The sequence below is a fragment of the Polypterus senegalus genome, chromosome 5 (assembly GCF_016835505.1).
Source record: "Polypterus senegalus isolate Bchr_013 chromosome 5, ASM1683550v1, whole genome shotgun sequence".
NCBI lineage: Eukaryota > Metazoa > Chordata > Cladistia > Polypteriformes > Polypteridae > Polypterus > Polypterus senegalus.
The window spans coordinates 121,197,979-121,217,731 of record NC_053158.1 but is presented as its reverse complement, the minus strand read 5'-3'; the positions used below and the strand labels follow the sequence as shown (position 1 = coordinate 121,217,731).

The following is a 19,753-nucleotide window of genomic DNA, read 5'->3' as shown; positions in this document are numbered from 1 at the left end:
AAGTAGAAACCATATGTTTGTATGGTTATTTTTATATATTTTAAGCCCTTATAAACTCTCCCACACAGTTAACATTATTAGAGCCCTCTAGACATGAAATAACACCCTTTAGTCAAACGTTTAAACTGTGCTCCATTACAAGACAGAGATGACAGTTCCTTCTCACAATTAAAAGAAAGCAAATATATCTTATCTTTAAAGGAGCACCGTCAGGAGCAGAAAACGTCAGAGAGAGCGCTCGCAAAGAAAAGCAAACAATCAAAAAATCAATACATGCTTTTAAGTATACAGAAGCACCGCGGCATTTTGTAGAAGAGCGTCCGTGTCCTCTGTGCAAACAGCCCCTCTGCTCACACCCCCTCCGTCAGGCAGAGAGAGTGAGAAAGATAGAGAGAAGCAAACAAGCGCCACGTGGGAAGCATATCTTATAGCATTGAGGAGTTTTAGTTAATATGTAATACATGCTCTGATTGGGTAGTTTCTAAGCCAACCGCCAATACCATCCCTTGTATGAAATCAACTGGGCAATCAAACTGAGGAAGCATGTAACCTAAATTAAAAGACCCATTGTCCAGAAAGCGCGAACCAGCGAAAAAATCCATGATATATATTTAGATGTGCTTACATTTAAAATCCGCGATAGAGTAAAACCGCGAAAGTCAAATCGCGATATAGCAAGGGATTACTGTATATCGTTATTTGGAATACATGTATTTCATGTGTGTTCTGTGTTTACAATGAACTGTGTAAATGTAGGATGGCAAGAATTGTGAGGCAAGAAATGTTTACCATATAACTAAAACAGAAGCTTTTTTAATGTTATAGTAATAATGACAAAATGCTGACATGAAGTGTATAATGTGTGAAGGCTGAAGTCCAAATATCAAATAAACACTTTCACAAAAGGTATAACAAAGCAAGTGTGCTTTTATTCAAGAATATTACCGATGAAAAATAAATTATTCAATTTGCATGTTACTGTCAATGTGTTAAAACCGAAGAAAAATATTAGGTTTGAATACACAATGGGAGTTCTGAAAATCGAGAGTACACCTTATTGAGAAGGATTTAGGAGACATAGTGGACTCTACGCCGTCAACCTCCAGACACTGTTCAGAAGTGATTAAGAAGGTTAAAAGAATGTTAGGTTATATAGCATGATGTGCAGAGGTTATGCTCAAGGTTTATAATGCACTGGAGAGGGAGGCCTCATCTTGAGTGCTGTGTGCTTATTTTGGTCTCAGGGTTACAAAACAGACATAGCAGGGCTAGAAAAAGTCCAGAGAACAGTGACTAGGCTCATTCCAGGGCTAAAAAGGGATGAATTATGAAGAAAGATCAAAAAAGCTGAGCCTTTTCAGTTTAAGCAAAAGAAGATTAAGAGGTAACATGATTGTTTAAAATTATGTAGGGAATTAGTACAGTGGATCGAAACTGTTATTTTAAAATGAGTTCATCAAGAACACGGGGACACATTAGGACGTTTTTGTTTACACAGAGAACCATAGACACTTGGAATAAGCTACCAAGTAGTGTGGTAGACAGTAAGACTTTGGGGAACTTTCAAAACTAGACTTGATGTTTTTTTTAGAAGAATTAAGTGGATAATTAATAATGAATTAATTAATAATGAATTATTTAATAATTAAATGGCTTAAGTGGTGAACGTTGTTGGGCTGAATAGCCTGTTTTTGTCTCGATTGTTCTAATGTTCTAATTTAAGTCTTCTTTGATATAATCATTAACCAAATAAGTAAACACAAATGTAAATGCAAATTTATATACTGTGTAATACATTTTAAAGGATATTAACAAATTAATTTAGTTCAATAGATATACATCTGTCTATACCGTATAGTGCCATATACTGTATATATATCTATACTAATAAAAGGCAAAGCCCTCACTGACTAACTGACTGACTCATCACTAATTCTCCAACTTCCCGTGTAGGTAGAAGGCTGAAATTTGGCAGGCTCATTCCTTCACAGTTTACTTACAAAAGTTGGGCAGGTTTCATTTTGAAATTCTATGCGTAATGCATAACTTGAACCTATTTTTTCGTCCATATACTGTAATAGACTTCTGCTCGTAACTCCGCCTCCCACATAATTTAGTGCCTGCCCATATAAGGCCTTCTGTCAGCGGCAATCCAATAGAAACACTGCCGATAAATATTCACGGGTGAAGGACTGTGCTTATGCAGACGAAGATGAGATGGTCAGGGTGGTGTTTGGCACAAACTCAGCGAAACTGCGAGAGAAACATTTAAGTGCCGGGTCTTAGCTAACATTAAATAAAACCATGGACATCGCATGAGATGGCACAAGCAGAGCTGGCAACCTTCGATGCATGTACACCGAGCGGCTCACATGAACTGATGCAGTACACAGACAAAAAGCAACAGTTCCAAAGAGTGCTGAACAAAAACCGAATTACACAATTAAGAAGGCAGCAAAAAAATCTGAAGCGTGTGACACATACAAGCATATTCATAAGTGCAGCTACTGCTGAAAAAAAGCACACGGTGGATAAAGTCAATGTCCCGCTAAAGGAAGACAGTGTAAAAAAAACCCGTGCATGCAGTGTGTCACGTCTCAGATAAAGAGGAAGACGAGCTGTTTATTGATGCAGTAACAAACGAATCGATGAATGAAACCTGTTATCTATACAATGATTGACAAACACGGAATGTAACTTGAACACAACACATCCTACAAATACGAACCTGATTGAAAGAAATAATGATAATCAAATCCTTGATGACAGCAACACTCATGACAATGACAAAACAATTACATTAACAATCATGTTACGTTATTTTTAAAATTTTTCCTTTTCTTTTTCATAACTTCTTTAACACACTACGTCTCCGCTGCGAAGCACGGGTATTCTGATAGTATATAAAATATACCTTGATCTACATACTGTCAAATAAACGAACCACACGCCATGGCGCACTGCAAAAGGCTTCGACTCTAGCACTGTCGTCCGAAGTTCGATTCCCGAGAGGGAGTGCAGTGAGTGTGTATGCCTGATGAGCCCAGAATTAGGGCAAAACATGTGTCGCGTACTCTTTGCATTATTTGACAGTAAAACTATTTCAATATATGTATACTAATAAAAGGCAAAGCCCTCACTCACTCACTCATCACTAATTCTCCAACTTCCCGTGTAGGTAAAAGGCTGAAATTTGGCAGGCTAATTCCTTACAGCTTACTTACAAAAGTTGGGCAGGTTTCATTTCGAAATTCTACGCGTAATGGTCATAACTGGAACCTATTTTCGTCAATATACTGTAATAGACTGCAGGTCGATGGCCGTGGGAGGTGGAGTTACGCGTCAAATCATCACGCCTCTTACATTAGAACAATCTAGACGAGAACAGGCCATTCAGCCCAACAAAGCTCGCCAGTCCTATCCAATTGTTTCCTCCAAGAAAACATCAAGTCGAGTTTTGAAAGTCCCTAACGTGTTACTGTCTACCACATTACTTGGTAGCTTATTCCAAGTGTCTATCGTTCTTTGTGTTAAGAAAAACTTCCTAATGTTTGTGCGAAATTTACCCTTAACAAGTTTCCAACTGTGTCCCCATGTTCTTGATGAGCTCATTTTAAAATACAAGTCTCGATCCACTGTACTAATTCCCTTCATAATTTTAAACACTTCAATCATGTCACCTCTTAATCTTCTTTTGCTTAAACTGTAAAGGCTCAGCTCTTTTAATCTTTCCTCATAATTCAACCCCTGTAGACCTGGAATCAGCCTAGTCGCTCTTCTCTGGACCTACGCAAATACGCGTACGTAAATACGTAGAGAACAAGGATGAGCTCCAAAGAGCGCTGAACAAAAAATGCATTTCACAATTGAGAAGGCAGCAAAAGATTATGAAGCGAGTGACGCATACAAGCATAAGTGCAGTTACTGAGGAAACAAAACACGGTGCGAACCGTAAGTTTAAATTAAGTTTATAGACACGCTCCCGCTGCCGTTTGTCATACCTACGACGAATACAGTATTCGCGAGATACAAGTTTAATGAGAAGACACAAGGTATAAACGAGACTTTGGATCACTTTGTAACGGAGTTAAAATTGATGTAGCAAGAAACTTTTAAGTGCCAGGTCTTAGCTAACATTAAATAAAGCCGTGGACAGCACGGGATAGCAGGAGCACAACTGAGAAGCTTCGATGCATGTACTCCGAGCAGCTCATGTCAACTGACTTTGCAGGACTGGAAAAGATTAAATTAAGTTCATACACACGCTACCACTAAATTTTCGCAGGCAAATCCACAACTTAATACCGGGAATGCCTGTTGAACATCTTACATTCATGAGTACCGATTTGGGTGGTGAACACTTCGATGAATGAAACCTGTTATCTTTACAATGGTTGACAAACACGGAATATAACTTGAACACAACACCTCCTCCAAATACAAACCTGATTGAAAGAAATAATGATAATCAAATCCTTGATCACAGCAACACTCATAACGGTCACAAAACTATTTCATTGACAATAATGTTACGTTTAATCACACTTTGCATTCCAAGCAAAGGGAAACTTTTGTCAATGCATAATTTCCTGGTACATCGATTACATTAATGCACACATCAGAGCTACAAAAATGTAAGAGTCAGAAGAAAGCGCGTTGCTAGGACTGATCAGAGGCAAATTTCATTTCAAAAGACTACCCGACGGAAGCCTTGATAAAAGCGTGGTTTTGTGTAAACTGTGCAAAAAGGAGTTAGCAGCATACCGCCGAAGCACTTCAACCTTACGTTGCCATCTAAATGCAAAACATGTTACAGCGAGCACAGAAACTGTGTATGCTGTTAGCACTAGCAGTGCGAGTTCGAGTACCAACAAAATGTCTCAGCAGCCAAAACCTGATGAAATGCCAGGCTTCAGGACCAAAATTAGTAAGTCAACATCGGTCAAACTTACAAATTCTCTTGCAAAATGGATTGCTTTGGACTGTAGACCACTAACAGTGATGGAAGATAGGGGGTTAGAAAATGTGCTACAGTTAGCGTCAGGTGATCCAACTTTCCAACTGCCGTGCCGAAAGACTATTTCAAGTAAAATTCAACAGCTTTATGACACTGAAAAGCAAGCAAACGTTGATGCATTACAGAAAGCAGACTTTGTGACTCTTACTGGGGATTATTGGACTTCCGTGACCGTTAGTAATTCTAATTACATCTAACTACAAAATGTTCAATGATCACACTGTTTTAGCCTAATGTACAAAATAATTTTGGCTAAGGTTACTCAGAGTTTAAAGGTGAAGCTGGTCAAATTACCTTTTATGTGTCTGCCTTATTTTTTTAAGAAGAAAACCTGCACTTTATGTTGGAAATTTTTGTTATTATTATTTAAAGATAATACCATTCTGAAAATGTACTTAAAATACCACTTAATTTTTAAGTCTGCCCAATTTTAGCCAGGAATGAGATTTTTGTTTCTGTTTTGAATTGAAATGCAGTTTACATGCATTTTTTTTTTTCAGAAATTTAAAGAGCTTGAGTTTACAATATCCATGTCCATGTCTATTATTTGATTCTGTCACCCACTAAAACCCTTTTAAATTAAAAACATTTGTGCTTTGGGGCCAATTTTCTTGTGTGATTACATACGATTAATCAAGATTAATTAATTTCAAAGCCTCTAATTAATTAGATTAATTTTTTTAGTCGAGTCCCACCCCTAATATATATATATATATATATATACACACACACACATATGCATAAGTATGCATATGCATATATCTATAATAATAAAAGGCAAAGCCCTCACTCACTCACTCACTCACTCACTGACTCATCACTAATTCTCCAACTTCACATGTAGGTAGAAAGCTGAAATTTGGCAGGCTTATTCCTTACAGCATACTTACAAAAGTTAAGCAGGTTTCATTTCGAAATTCTACACGTAACGGTCATAACGGTCGATAATGGTGAAACGTCCATATGTTGAACTTTCTTATTTATGGCCCCATCTTCACGAAATTTGGTAGGTGGCTTCCCTGCACTAACTGAAACCGCTGTACTTACTTATTTCGATGGTATGACGCCGCTGTCGGCTGCCATATTGAACTTTCCAACATCACCAATTTTCAAACTTCCTGTGTAGGTAGAAGGCTGACCCCATCTTCACGAAATTCGGTAGATGGCTTCCCTGCACTAACCAAAACCGATATACATACTTAATTCGGTGGTATGACGCCACTGTCGACCGCCATATTGAATTTTCCAAAACGTCACTAATTCTCCAACTTCCCGTGTAGGTAGAAGGCTGAAATTTGTCAGGCCCATTCCTTACAGCTTACTTACAAAAGTTAAGCAGGTTTCATTTTGAAATTCTACGCGTAATGGTCATAACGGTCAACAACGTCCGCCATATTGAAGTTTCTTATTCATGGCCCCATCTTCACGAAATTTGGTAGGCGGCTTCCCTGCACTAACCGAAACCAATGTACATACTTATTTCGGTGGTATGCCGCCACTGTCAGCCGCCATATTGAACTTTCCAACATCACTAATTCTCAAACTTCCCGTGTAGGTAGAAGGCTGAAATTTGGTACTTATTTCGGTGGTATGATGCCACTGTCGGCCGCCATATTGAACTTTTAACGGAAACCGATGTCTGTACTTATTTCATTGGTATGACACTACTGTCGGCCGCCATATTGAACTTTCTAACGTCACTAATTCTCCAACTTCCCGTGTAGGTAGAAGGCTGAAATTTGGCAGGCTCATTCCTTACAGCTTACTTACAAAAGTTTAGCAGGTTTCATTTCGAAATTCTACGCGTAATGGCCATAACGGTCAACAACGTACGCCATGTTGAACTTTCTTATTTATGGCCCCATCTTCACAAAATTTGGTAGGCGGCTTCCCTGCGCTAACCAAAACCATGTGCGTACTTATTTCGGTGGTATGATGTCACTGTTGGCTGCCATATTGAACTTTTCAACAGTCTTTGTTACTTATGGGCCCATCTTCAAGAAATTTGGTACACGGGTTCCCAACGCTAACTGAATCCTACTTACGTACATATATACGTCCATAGCCTGCAGCTCGGTCGTGGTGAGGCGCATTGGGTCCCCATCCCAACGCCTCCCACGTTGTTGGCTGCCTGCCTATATAAGACCGTCCGTCGCTCCGGTCTCTACATTCCCTTCCTTGCTTCTCAACGGGATTCACGTCTCCCTACTGATAACTACAGCCTTTTTGTTTAATCCACGGCTTCTCCGCTGTTTTATTGTTTGTTTATTACAATTATAGTTATTGTGTAGGTATTTTACACTTACTTTACATTGCTCAGGTACCCATTTCCTTTATCATTCCAACCCCCATTACCATGTCTATCGAGATGATCATATTGCACAGCCATTTCAGGCTCACTCTCGATATCCGGAGGAACATTTTGTCTTATGTATTGAATGACTGGGACAGGTTTACGGTGTGGACTGATGACGGTACAGGAGATAATTATACTACACAGGAGCACTATAAGAGTAAAATGCTTAAGCCCTTCACCTATGGTTTTGCATGTGAGTTGATGCCTGCCACTGAATTGTTCGGTTGTTGCTTTCAAGTGTACGAAATGGCCAAATATTTTACACCTTTAGTCAACTGCCAATGCCTCTTAAACATCTTAGATTCACAGGTGGCGATTTCAGTAGTGGACACTTTGATGTTTATGAATGTTTAAACTCTCAAAAGCTCGATGTGATTTTATCGATGAAACGGTTGTGTGCTCTGGCGCTTGACAGATACCAAATCTCACTTCAACACAACAAATCCTGCAAATACTGTCGTAATTGAAACAAACCATGAAACTCAAACCGATTATGACAGCAGCAATCTAAGCTGTGAGATTTGAGACAAGATTACTGTTCACATGGCCAACTGTATGTTGCATCCTTAAGAATAAGCTCAGCGCACAGCTTGGTCATATTACAACCGGAGAGCTGAAGTGACAACATGGTATACAAAGAGATCCTTAACAAATAATTATTGGCATATTTTCCCAAAGTTAAAAAGGTTTACTTTTCTTCTTAATAAAATTTTAATGCAGTACTTAGCTGCGAAGCGCTTGGTATTTGCTAATATATATATATATATATATATATATACCCACCCATATACAGTGCATCCGGAAAGTATTCACAGCGCATCACTTTTTCCACATTTTGTTATGTTACAGCCTTATTCCAAAATGGGTTAAATTCATTTTTCCTCAGAATTCTACACACAACACCCCATAATGACAATGTGAAAAAAGTTTACTTGAGGTTTTTGCAAATTTATTCAAAATAAAAAAACTGAGAAATCACATGTACATAAGTATTCACAACCTTTGCTCGATACTTGTCGATACACCTTTGGCAGCAATTACAGCCTCAAGTCTTTTTGAATATGATGCCACAAGCTTGACACACCTATCCTTGGCCAGTTTCGCCCATTCCTCTTTGCAGCACCTCTCAAGCTCCATCAGGTTGGATGGGAAGCGTTGGTGCACAGCCATTTTTAGATCTTTCCAGAGATGTTCAATCGGATTCAAGTCTGGGCTCTGGCTGGGCCACTCAAGGACATTCACAGAGTTGTCCTGAAGCCACTCCTTTGATATCTTGGCTTTGTGCTTAGGGTCGTTGTCCTGCTGAAAGATGAACTGTCACCCCAGTCTAAGGTCAACAGCACTCTGGAGCAGGTTTTCATCCAGGATGTCTCTGTACATTGCTGCAGTCATCTTTCCCTTTATCCTGACTAGTCTTCCAGTTCCTGCCAATGAAAAACATACCCACAGCATGATGCTGCCACCACCATGCTGCACTGTAGGGATGGTATTGGCCTGGTGATGAGCGGTGCCTGGTTTCCTCCAAACGTGACGCCTGGCATTCACACCAAAGTGTCTTTGTCTCATCAGACCAGAGAATTTTGTTTCTCATGGTCTGAAAGTCCTTCAGGTGCCTTTTGGCAAACTCCAGACGGGCTGCCATGTGCCTTTTACTAAGGAGTGGCTTCCGTCTGGCCACTCTACCTACAGGCCTAATTGGTGGATTGCTGCAGAGATGGTTGTCCTTCTGGACGGTTCTCCTCTCTCCACAGTGGACCTCTGGAGCTCTGACAGAGTGACCATCGGGTTCTTGGTCACCTCCCTGACTAAGGCTCTTCTCCCCCAATCACTCAGTTTAGATGGCCGGCCAGCTCTAGGAAGAGTCCTGGTGGTTTCAAACTTCTTCCACTTACGGATGATGGATGCCACTGTGCTCATTGGGACCTTCAAAGCAGCAGAAATTTTTCTGTAACCCTCCCCAGATTTGTGCCTCAGACAATCCTGTCTCAGAGGTCTACAGACAATTCCTTTGACTTCATACTTGGTTTGTGCTCTGAAATGAACTGTCAACTGTGGGACCTTAGGTGTGTGTCTTTCCAAATCATGTCCAATCAACTGAATTTACCACAGGTGGACTCCAATTAAGCTGCAGAAACGGCTCAATGATGAGCAGGGGAAACAGGATACACCAGAGCTCAATTTTGAGCTTCATGGCAAAGGCTGTGAATACTTATGTACATGTGCTTTCTCAATTTTTTTATTTTTAATATATTTGCAAAAACCTCAAGTAAACTTTTCTCACGTTGTCATTATGGGGTGTTGTTTGTAGAATTCTGAGGAAAAAATGAATTTAATTTATATCCCTATATATATATATATATATATATATATATATATATATATATATATACATATATATATATATATATATATATATATATATATATATATATATATATATATATATATATACACATATACAGTGTAACCTCGGTTCGAGCGTTCAGTTCATTACAACTCGGTTCACGACCAAAAGATCGCCAAACTTTTGCCTCGGTTCACAACCACACACTCGGTATCTGAACAAGCCAGGTTCCCTTGCCTGCCTGCAAGCTGAGCTGAAAGAGAGAGAGAGAAAGGGCGAGCTAGCACGTGCCTGCTGGGAAGGGGGAGGAGGAGATTGCTGACGTGTTTGCTTAACAAGCCAGTTTCCCTTGCGTCCTCAGTTGAGAGAGAGAGAGAGAGAGAGAGAAAAGGGCGAGCGAGAACTTGCCTGCTGGGAAGGGGAAGGAGGAGATTGCTGCACGTGTTTGCCTGCCTATCTGTAGGCTGTAGTGCAAGCGAAAACATCCCCTCCCCACAGGCAGCCTGAGAGAGAAGAGAGAGCTGCCATGCTTTTTCATTTAAGCAAAGCCGCTCCTTGTTCATTGTTTTCAATAAGGCGCACTCTCTTTGTGCTCTACAGTATTTCGTGTGCTTTTGCAGTTAACTATGGCTTCTAAGCAAGTGGAGAGTTGTCAGAAGAAAGTTTTGAAGAAAATTGAAATCGAAGTAAAGAAAGAAATTACAAAAGGTGGAAAAAATGTTTACCAGTTTACTCATTTACCAATCGGAGAACCCTCGTGCTTTCAAGCAGCATAATGTAAACAAAGCCAGACTGACAGTAATGTGGAGGGTCACAAGAACGTTCTTTTTGGAATGGCTGCATGAGGCTTTCACTCCCACCAGCTAAACCGCTAAAAGCACCAGAAACCCAAGAAATCACAAGAGAAAACACCTGAAGGAAAACACTTCATGCCAGAACTCGTTTCATGCAAGGTTAGTTTTCTTGGTGGTTTTGTATTACGGATTTTTCAAAAGTAATTTTTTTAGTTCATAATGCGATTTGTTGCAATGTTATTTTTCTCTTTTTTCAAATGTTGGCTTTTTACCTTGTGTTTAAAACTCATGAAAGGTTTACAGATGGAGTTTTTCATAGCGCGATTAGGTGCGATGTTACATTTCTCTTTTTCAAATGTTAGCTTTTTCCTTGTGCTTAAAACTCATTAAAATTGTTTACATGGAGGACTTCATCGTGTGATTTGTTGCAATGTTACTTTTTGGTTGCTTGCGAGTTGGTTTTAAATGAAGTTGGTTGTCGCGATGTTTTTTCTGCTGTGCTTAAAACTCATTTTAAAAACATTGTTTACAGCGATCAGGCTTTAGGTTTAATAGCGCGATCTCCTGCAATCTCACTTTTGTTTGCTTGTGAGTTGTTTTTTGCAAGCGCTTCGGAATTGTTCCTTTTTTTGCTGTGCTTAAAACTCATTTTAAAAAATGCTGCTTGTGACACGTGCTACAGAGAGATTAGAGAGCACTAGCGCAAGCACAGAGAGAGCACGGGCAGCTGACAGGGGAAGGGATGGGGGGAGGATAGGTGTGTGTGTGTGTGTGTGTGTGTGTGCGCGTGTGTGTGCGCTCGCGCTACACAGAGAGAGAAGCGCGTGAGCCAGCCTGCTCCTGTAGCTGAGGGAGGGAGGGAGGCAGGCAGGCAGGGAGGGAGGAGGGGCTTTGGTGGTGTGTGTGCTACAGAGAGAGTGTAGCTGATCAGGGAGCCTGGGTTTTGTGTCAGTGTTATTCAATGTTTTACATTAGTTTACTATTACACTGTGGATTCTATGGTGTAATTAACTATATTTGTGCTTAATCTTTACATATTTTACATATTTACATACAGTTTATGCGGTCTGGAATGGATTAATTGTATTTACATACAATCCTATGGGGAAAACTGCTTGAGTTCGACCAACTCGGTTCCGCGACCAAAGTTCTGGAGCGAATTGTGAGTGCGTGAACCGATTCCTATATGGAACCAGCACAAACACACACACACACACACACCTATCCCCCCCAATCCCTTCCCTGTCAGCTGCCCGGCTCTCTAATCTCTCTGTAGCACGTGCATCTGCCAGCATTTTTTAAAATGACTTTTAAGCACAGCAGAAAAAAAAATCCAAAGCGCTTGCAAAAACCAACTCACAAGCAAACAAAAAAGTGAGATTGCAGGAGATCACGCTATTAAACCTAAAACCTGATCGCTGTAAACAATGTTTTTAAAATGAGTTTTCAGCACAGCAGAAAAAAAAAACATCGCACAAATCCGAACTTCATTTTAAAAACCAACTCAAAAGCAACCAAAAAGTAACATTGCAACAAATCACACGATGAAGTCCTCCATGTAAACATTTTTTAATGAGTTTTAAGCACAAGGAAAAAAGCGAACATTTGAAAAGAGAAATGTAACATCGCACCTAATGCGCTATGAAAAACTCCATCTGTAAACCTTTCATGAGTTTTAAGCACAAGGAAAAAGCGAACATTTGAAAAAGAGAAAAATAACATTGCAACAAATGCATTATGAACTAAAAATTACTTTTGAAAAATCCGTAATACAAAACCACCAAGAAAACTAACCTTGCATGAAACGAGTTCTGGCATGAAGTGTTTTCCTTCAGGTGTTTTCTCTCTTGTGATTTCTTGGGTTTCTGGTGCTTTTAGCTGTTTAGCTGGTGGGAGTGAAAGCCTCATGCAGCCATTCCAAAAGAGCGTTCTTGTGACCCTCCACATTACTGGCAGTCTGGCTTTGTTTACATTATGCTGCTTGAAAGCACGAGGGTTCTCCGATTGGTAAATGAGTAAACTGGTAAACATTTTTCCACCTTTTGTAATTTCTTTCTTTACTTGATTTCAATTTTCTTCAAAACTTTCTTCTGACAACTCTCCACTTGCTTAGAAGCCATAGTTAACTGCAAAAGCACACGAAATACTGTAGAGCACAAAGAGAGTGCACGTCTTATTGAAAACAATGAACAAGGGCGGCTTTGCTTAAATGAAAAGCATGGCAGCTCTCTTTCTCTCTCAGGCTGCCTGTGGGGAGGGGATGTTTTAAGCACTTGCACTACAGCCTACAGATAGGCAGGCAAACACGTGCAGCAATCTCCTCCTCCCCTTCCCAGCAGGCGTGCTCGCTTCGCCCTTTCTCTCTCTCTCAACTGAGGGGCAAGAAACTGGCTTGTTCAGCAAACCGTGAAGCAATCTCCTCCTCCACCTCCCTAGCAGGCGCGTGCTGCTCGCCCTTTCTCTCTCTCTCTCTCTTTCAGCTCAGCTTGCAGGCAGGCAAGGGAACCTGGCTTGTTCGTATACCGAGTGTGTGGTTGTGAACGAGGCAAAAGTTTGGCGATCTTTTGGTGCGTGAACCGAGTTGTGCGTGAACCGGGGCGTTAGTGAACCGAGGTTCCTATGTATGTATATATGTATGTATATATATATATATATATATATATATATATATATATATATATATATATATATATATATATATATATTGTAAAAGCACAGACAGTATAAAGGGTTGGGGTTTTTCCGGCCCGTATATTGCGGACACTCCACAATAAACAAACAAAAGGTCAAAGAGGCGTCGGCGGCCATTTTATAGGGGAGGAGCCGGAAGTGGAGGAATGCTGGGAAGGAACCGTGAGGGACGATGGGACTGCTGACGTCACGGAAGATGGCGGAGGAAGGGCAGAAGTGGACGTCCTGCGGGAAGGTTACAATGGCGAAGCGTCTTTTTTTCCTGGAAGATAAAGGAGAAAGGTTAGTACCCCGCCACTCCCTACCGGCGAACGTCTTTCGAAGCGGTGCAAGGTCCATCTGCGGCCTCCTACTCTCGCATGCGTGACACGACTCCCCCCTTAGCCCAAGACCTCCAGGTCGGGCGGACCTAACCGAGAGGTCGTGGATGCGAGAGAGGGCATCGGCGTTGGCATGAAGGCCGCGGCGGCGATAAGTGACCGCAAACTTATAGGGCTGCAAGTCCAGAAAGCACCTGGTGACCCGCGGATTCGACTCTTTGTGTAGGGACATCCACTGAAGCGCAGCATGATCAGTCACCAGAGTGAATTCACGACCCAACAGCTAATACCGGAGATAAGTCACGGCCCACTTAATGGCCAGAGCTTCACTCTCCACCGCCGCGTACCGGCTCTCTCGGTCCAGCAGTTTCCGGCTCAGGTACATTACAGGGTGTTCGACACCTTCGACACTTTGGCTCAACACGGCGCCCAGGCCGGTGTCCGAAGCATCATTCTGGAGGATAAAAGGCAACCCAAAATCAGGGGTCCTTAATACAGGTGCCAACGTTAGGGCCCTTTTAAGGTCATTGAATGCGTGTTCTGCCATGTTGTTCCATACCACTTGTAAGGGGGCGCCTTTCTTTGTTAGGTTAGTCAAGGGTGCTGCCCTTTCGGAGAAACGGGGTACGAACCAGCGGTAGTACCCTGCCAGCCCCAAGAAAGCCTGCACCTGTCTCTTGGTATTCGGACGGGGCCATTCCAGGATGTCTTTAACTTTGGAGCATTGGGGTCTCACCTGTCCACGCCCCACCAGGTAGCCGAAATACTTGGCCTCCTTCAAGCCAAAGAAACATTTACGGGGGTTAATGCGGCCTTTGCCAGTGTCACGAGGACAGCAGAGACCTGCAATAGATGTTCCTTCCAGGTGCCGGAATAGATGACGACGTCATCCAGGTAGGCGGCACTATAGGACTGGTGGGGCTTCAGCACTCTATCCACCAGACGCTGGAATGTCGCTGGGGCCCCGTGAAGCCCAAATGGGAGGACCTTGTATTGCCAATGTCCGCTAGGGGTGTTAAAGGCCATTTTCTCTTTTGCAGATACCGTTAAAGGAATTTGCCAATACCCTTTTGTCATGTCAAGGGTAGTCAAGTATCGAGCCGCACCCAGCCGCTCGAGCAGGTCGTCAATGCGGGGCATCGGGTAGGCGTCGAACTTGGAGACCTGGTTTAGACGTCTAAAGTCGTTGCAGAATCTCCAGGAGCCATCCGGCTTGGAACCGAGGACGATAGGACTGGACCAAGGACTATGGCTTTCCTCTATAATGTCCATATCCAACATCAGCTGCACCTCCAGTTCCACTTCGGCGCATTTTGCCTCCGGGAGTCTATAGGGCCTCTCCCGGACGACTACTCTGGGGTCCGTGACTATGTCGTGCGCAATCGGCGAGGTCCGGCCTGGTGCCTCGCTCACTACATCGGGGATGGCGTGGATAGTCTGGGTTATCTCCTGCCGCTGTATTAGTATTAGCTCGTCGCCGAGGTTAAGGGCAAATGTGCTAGCGAACAGGGAGAGGGATCTACTAGTGTCGGGAGACTCCTCCCGGTCCTTCCAAGGTTTTAATAAATTAACTTGGTAGATCCACTCGCTCGGTCGATGATTCGGTTTCTTAACTAAATAGTCAATGAGCCCCTTTCGTTCCTTAACCTCGTATGGCCCTTGCCAATGAGCTAGTAGCTTTGAATGGGAGGTAGGGACGAGTACCATTACTCGATCCCCCGGGCGGAACTCCCGGAGGATGGAGTTGCGGTTGTAACATCGGGCCTGCGCTGCTTGCGCACGGGTCACGTGATCCTTTAGGATGGGCCTGATTTTAGTGAGCCTCTCGCGCAGTTGCACCACATACTCCAATATATTGGAGGAGGGAAGGGCCTCAGCCTCCCAGCCCTCTTTTAGTATATCCAAAAGTCCCCGGGGTTGTCGCCCGTACAATAGCTCAAAAGGAGAGAAGCCCGTAGAGGCCTGGGGCACCTCCCGGTAGGCAAAAAGCACGAGCGGCAGGAGCTGGTCCCAATTCCTGCCATGGCGCTGACCACCTTGCGAAGCATCTGTTTAAGCGTCTGGTTAAAACATTCTACCAGCCCGTCTGTTTGGGGGTGGTATACAGACGTCTTCAGGTGCTTTATTTGCAGTAATTTGGCAACCTCCTTGAACGTATCTGTGGTGAAAGGAGTACCCTGGTCCGTGAGGACTTCCTTGGGGATCCCCACTCTTGAAAATAGGTGGACTAATTCCCGTGCGACTCTTTTTGTATTAGCAGAGCGCAGGGGAACCGCCTCTGGGTATCAGGTTGCATAGTCTACCATGACCAATATGTACTTGTGACCACGGTTTGAGGGTTCCAGGGGGCCTACCAGGTCTACCCCTATTCGGTCAAAAGGGATGTCTATCAGGGGAATCGGGACGAGAGGAGCACGGTCCTTCCTAGGAATCTGGCGAGTCTGGCACTCCGGACAGGATTGACAGATACGCCGGACCTCCTCGTTGATCCCGGGCCAGTAAAAGCGGAGCTTGATTCTCTCCAGTGTCTTCTCGGCCCCAAGGTGGGCGCTTAGGAGGTGGGCGTGAGCCAGTTCGCATACCTCCCACCAAAAGGTACTCGGCACTAACAACAGTTTCCGCACCTCCCCCTCGTGGGATGCGACCCGATACAACAGATCATTCTCCAGTACAAAGATGGGCTCGCGTGGCATGGAACCGTCAGCTTGTGAGCTGTCTGGAAGAACAATCGCATTCCGGGCAAACCGCAGGGAATCGTCATTCCACTGCTCCCTTTTAAACGAGGCAGGCGTGGACCGAAACTGGTGGTCCAAATTGCTTAAGGGTCTTGTGAGCGGTTTGGGGGAAGGGTTCCCTGGCTCGTCCCTTCTCCGGCGGATGCTTCCGGGTCAGAGTCCGTCGCCTGAGAAACCTCGCCCGATGTGCCTGCGCCATTTTGGCTTGCCTCAGAGCATGGCGTGGAGACCGTGGGAAGGGCGTCTCGCCCCTTCATAACCAGACCTAGCGAGGCAACGGGAGCGGTGTTCGTCTTACCGCTTTTCCTGTGTGACCAGTCTTGCCCCAAAATTACCGGATAGGGGGATTGGGTAACACTGCAACCGTCAAGTTGGAAACTTGCCCCTTCCAGGTGATGTAACAGCGGGCGCTGCGGTAAGACTTGATCTCCCCGTGTATACAAGTGACCTGCAAGTGCTGTGCCAGCCACTGTCGCGATAACACGTAACGGCGAGCGACAATGGTAATGTTGCTGCCAGAGTCAAGCAAAGCCACCACCGAGTGCCCATTCAACAACACCACTCCCGTGTTTGGACTTGCCAGAGGGTGTGACGGAGTACAGTACCTTTCGGCAGCCGCCCAGGTGCTGTCCATCGGCTCCACTGCCGTGTTGAGAGGACAGGTAGGAAGAAGGTGGCTGACCTCGCCGCACTTGTAACAGTGCGAGGCGGCCGGTTTTTCTCTTGGTCTCTGGGTCGCTTCTGCAGCGCGTTGAGAGGTCTTGGGGGTGGCCGCCCGTCCCTGTCAGTTCCCACGAGCGTGCCTTTCCGACCCCCCGCCTTAGTAGACCGCCAGCTGACACTCCAGGAGCCCTGGAATATCCTTAAAAGGATGGCGCTGGACCTGCTGGGCGAGAGAGCTGGGCAGAGCGTTCACCAGGCCCTCGCAAGCCACCTGCTCTACGACCTTCCGGGCCTGGGGGCCTTCGGGCCGTAACCAGCGCCCCATTTTGCCCCAGAAGTCGAAGGCCTGCGCATTTGCCAACCACTCTGGGTCGAACTGCCAGCTCCGCCATTCGGCCGCCTGCTGGCCCGGCGTGATGCCGTAGCGCGCCAGGATCTCCTGTTTCAGGAGGTCATAACTTGCGGCCTCCGACGGGGAGGTCGTAATAAGCCCGCTGCGCGGGTCTCTTCAAATAGGGCGCCAGAATGGACGCCCACTCGGACCGCTGCCACTCGTTCCGGGTGGCCGTCCTCTCAAAGATCCCCAGGTAGGATTCTATATCGTCCGCCTCCGTCATGGGTACCAGAGGCGGGGGCGTTGGAGGAGGCGGGTCGGGCCTTACCCTCCGGGCTTCCGCCAGTTTGGCCTTCGTCTCCACCAACTCCCGGGTGGTGTTGGCTTGCGCTTGCTGCAGGGCCAGGATCTGTGCATTCATTCCCTGCAGCACCGTGTTGAGGTCTTGCCCTTCGGTCATTTTTTATCGGGCTTGTAATCCTGCCGACTACGCAGGAGATATATATATATATATATATATATATATATATATATATATATATATATATATATATATATATATATATATATTGTCAGAGGTGCTAGGGGCGATGACCCGGCTGGGACGCCATGAAGGACCGGAAGAGGGCGTGCGTGCTAATTTACACAGCCGCCACCCTGGTTGCTTTGGGGGCCACGGGTTGAGGGCATGGAAGCCCAACCCTGTAGGGGCTTGTGGTCACCGCCAGGGGGTGCCCCAATGCCTTGGGAACCCTGGACCCCTCAGTACTTCCGCCATATCAGGAAGTGCTGGGGGGGAAGAGAAGCAGGGACACTCAGAATGCTTCCGGGAGTACAGCCGGCACTTCTGCCACACAGGGGCGTGTCGACGGGTTATTGCCGGGGAGCACCTGGAGCATATCCATTTGAGGATAAAAGGGGCCGCCTCCCTTCATTCGGGGCTGCAGTCAGGTGGAAGAAGGACTAAGCAGAGGAGAGTGGAGGTGGCCTGAAGAGTGGAGGCATTGTGTGTTGGCCAGGACTTTGGGGACTTAGGGTATGTGTGCACTTTTGGACTTTGTAAATAGGATTATTGTAAATAAACATGTTTGTGGGTGAAAACAACATGTCCGCCTGTCTGTGTCCGGGTCCCGTTCACAATGTGTGTGTGTATGTGTATGTATGTGTATATATATATATATATATATATATATATATATATATATATATATATATATTCCAGCAACACTCATGACAATGACAAAACAATTACATCGTCAATCATGTTACGTTATTATTAAAATGTTTCCTTTTCTTTTTCATTACTTCTTTAACACACTACTTCTCCGCTGCGAAGCGCGGGTATTTTGCTAGTTTTTCTCCTGTGGATAAGTCAGGGCTTGATTTTATTGTATAATTTCTGGTAGTTTATAATGTTGATCATATAAATCAGTCACTCAGTCATTATCCAGCCTGCTATATCCTAACACAGGGTCATGGGGTTCTGCTGGAGCCAATCCCAGCCAGCACAGGGTGGAAGGCAGGAACAAACCCAGGGCAGGGTGGCAGCCCACCACAGCAATCGTATAAGTCGAATGCGGAAAACCTCATGCTATTGGTCCAAGAGTTTATGATATGCTAACGCCCACCTGAGCGAGTAACCATGGAGCACACTGCCTTTCTTTTCTATGTATTGTGCCTACGTGACCACATGGTAATACCCGAACTATTACGAAGCGACATTTGCACTGTTTTGTGTTTATTGTATCTCACACCCTCATACACCTTTATCGTAAGAGCACCACTTATCTACGATGGAACATTCAATTAGTAGAAAATATGAAGTTTAAATTCTCAAACTCTGATGTTGCTACTTTCACTTATAGTAAATGTATTATGCTTGTGTTTGATTTCAGACTTGTGTAACTATAAATTCTTATTTGCTAATTCTGCTTTCAAAGATTATCCATCCATTATTCATCCAAACCCATTTTATCTTAGGCAGAGTTGCGGAGAAACTGTAGCGTAACCCTAGCAAGTACAGGGTGCAAGGCAAGAACAACACGAACAAACCTTGGACTTGGCACTAGTCCGCCGCCTGGTGAACACACTCACACATGGGGACACAAACACTCAATAGCTAATTTAATCCATATGGACATAAAGTTAACATGCATTCTCCACATGGTTGAATCCCAGCATGTGAATCCCAGCTTTCTTGTTGTGAGGCATTAAATTGTTTTTGGTGGGGAGCAGAAACAGTTGAAAATGGGAAGACTGGAATTGGGCAGGAAATATTTACTCAAGACAAGGTTATAAATGTTAAAAATTTCACAAATATAGATGTTCCAATTCCAAATGTATTGTTATCAGCTTATATTCATATTTCATCATGGTGCTTCACTCTCATGTACTCTAGTACATTTGTTTTTACTTGTGTTTTATATTTTTAGTTTTTCAGACTCATAGGTAGGAATGCTCAGACCCAGAATGACAACAAACCGTATACTGTAGTTCTCT

General features: G+C 44.0%; 1 protein-coding gene across 1 annotated transcript in view; it reads left to right on the top strand.

Moving 5' to 3' along the window:
* The window catches only part of LOC120529471 (ankyrin repeat and SAM domain-containing protein 6-like), a 212,395-nt gene that overhangs the window by 105,296 nt on the left and 87,346 nt on the right, over window positions 1-19,753 (top strand). The window lies entirely within an intron of this gene.